Source organism: Coregonus clupeaformis, chromosome 26, assembly GCF_020615455.1.
Source record: "Coregonus clupeaformis isolate EN_2021a chromosome 26, ASM2061545v1, whole genome shotgun sequence".
Lineage (NCBI taxonomy): Eukaryota > Metazoa > Chordata > Actinopteri > Salmoniformes > Salmonidae > Coregonus > Coregonus clupeaformis.
In genome coordinates, this window is record NC_059217.1 from 35,024,492 (window position 1) to 35,026,991 (window position 2,500).

Genomic DNA, 2,500 nt, shown 5'->3' on the forward strand with positions numbered 1-2,500 from the left:
AGCATAGCTGTGTCGATCTCAATCTCAATACTGTAGAATGGCTTCCTAGAATGGCTGTGTCGATCTCAATCTCAATGTTATTTTCAGAGGCTACCCGGAACATATACCAGTCTGCGTGATCAAAACAATCTTGAAGCATGGATTCCGATTGGTCAGACTAGCGTTGAATAGACCTTAGCACAGGTACTTCCTGTTTGAGTTTCTGCCTATAGGAAGGGAGGAGCAAAATGGAGTCATGATCTGATTTTCCGAAGGGAGGGCGGGGGAGGGCCTTGTAGGCGTCTCGAAAAGGCGAGAAGCAATGATCTAGTGTTTTCCCTAACCGAGTACTACAGTCAATGTGTTGATAGAACTTCGGTAGCGTTTTCCTCAAATTTGCTTTGTTAAAATCCCCAGCTACAATAAATGCGGCCTCAGGATATGTGGTTTCCAGTTTGCATAAAGTCCAGTGTAGTTCCTTGAGGGTCGTCGTGGTGTCGGCTTGAGGGGGAATATACACGGCTGTGACTTTAATAAAAGAGAATTATCTTGGGAGGTAATACGGTCGGCATTTGATTGTGAGGTATTCTAGGTTGGGTGACCAAAAGTACTTGAGTTTCTGTATGTTATCACAATCACACCATGAGTAGTTAATCATGAAACATACACCACTTTCTTTCTTCTTCCCGGAGAGTTCTTTTTTCCTGTCTGCGCGATGTACTGAGAACCCAGCTGGCTGTATGGACGGGGACAGTATATCCGGAGAGAGCCATGATTCCATGAAACAGAGTATGTTACAGTCCCTGATGTCTCTCTGGAAGGAGATCATCACCCTGAGCTCATCTACTTTATTGTCCAGAGACTGAACATTAGCGAGTAATATACTCGGAAGTGGTGGATGGTGTCCACTCCGAATACCTCTTCTCCACCAGCGGCGTCTTGGAGCAGCCTCTGGGATAAGTTCAATTGCCCTGGGGGGTACGAACAAAGGATCCAGTTCGTGAAAGTCGTATTCCTGGTCGTAATGCTGGTGAGTTACCGCTGCTCTGATATCCAAAAGTTATTTCCGGCTGTATGTAATAACACAAAAAACATTCTGGACTAATAATGTAAGAAATAACACACAAATAAACAAAATACTGCAAAGTTGCTTAGGAGCTAGAAGCAGAGCTGCCATGTCTGTCGGCATCATCTTAATGGCTTCCTAGAATGTCTGTGTCGATCTCAATCTCAATACTCTAGAATAGCTGTGTCGATCTCAATCTCAATACTCTAGAATAACTGTATCGATCTCAATACTGTAGAATGGCTTCCTAGAATGGCTGTGTCGATCTCAATCTCAATACTCTACAATGGCTTCCTAGAATGGCTGTGTCGATCTCAATCTCAATACTCTAGAATAGCTGTGTCGATCTCAATCTCAATACTCTAGAATAACTGTATCGATCTCAATACTGTAGAATGGCTTCCTAGAATGGCTGTGTCGATCTCAATCTCAATACTCTAGAATGGCTTCCTAGAATGTCTGTGTCCATCTCAATCTCAATACTCTAGAATGGCTTCCTAGAATGGCTGTCGAACTCAATCTCAATACTCTAGAATAGCTGTGTCGATCTCAATCTCAATACTCTAGAATAGCTGTGTCGATCTCAATCTCAATACTCTAGAATAGCAGTCGATCTCAATCTCAATACTCTAGAATAGCTGTGTCGATCTCAATCTCAATACTCTAGAATAGCTGTGCGATCTCAATCTCAATACTCTAGAATAGCTGTGTCGATCTCAATCTCAATACTCTAGAATAGCTGTGTCAATCTCAATCCCAATACTCTAGAATAGCTGTGTCGATCTCAATCTCAATACTCTAGAATAGCTGTGTCGATCTCAATCTCAATACTCTAGAATAGCTGTATCGATCTCAATCTCAATACTCTAGAATAGCTGTGTCGAACTCAATCTCAATACTCTAGAATAGCTGTGTCGATCTCAATCTCAATACTCTAGAATAGCTGTGTCGATCTCAATCTCAATACTCTAGAATAGCCCTGGCAGATAGCTAGCGGTAGGCCCACCAGGCCCTGGCAGATAGCTAGCGGTAGGCCCACCAGGCCCTGGCAGATAGCTAGCGGTAGGCCCACCAGGCCCTGGCAGGTAGCTAGCGGTAGGCCCACCAGGCCCTGGCAGATAGCTAGCGGTAGGCCCACCAGGCCCTGGCAGATAGCTAGCGGTAGGCCCACCAGGCCCTGGCAGATAGCTAGCGGTAGGCCCACCAGGCCCTGGCAGGTAGCTAGCGGTAGGCCCACCAGGCCCTGGCAGGTAGCTAGCGGTAGGCCCACCAGGCCCTGGCAGATAGCTAGCGGTAGGCCCACCAGGCCCTGGCAGATAGCTAGCGGTAGGCCCACCAGGCCCTGGCAGATAGCTAGCGGTAGGCCCACCAGGCCCTGGCAGGTAGCTAGCGGTAGGCCCACCAGGCCCTGGCAGATAGCTAGCGGTAGGCCCACCAGGCCCTGGCAGATAGCTA

The 2,500-nt window shown here is 47.0% G+C and overlaps 1 protein-coding gene across 1 annotated transcript in view; it reads right to left on the minus strand.

Moving 5' to 3' along the window:
* LOC121540689 (amyloid-beta A4 precursor protein-binding family A member 2) overlaps positions 1-2,500 on the minus strand; it is a 13,455-nt gene that overhangs the window by 2,664 nt on the left and 8,291 nt on the right. The gene's annotated exons all lie outside the window — the stretch shown is intronic.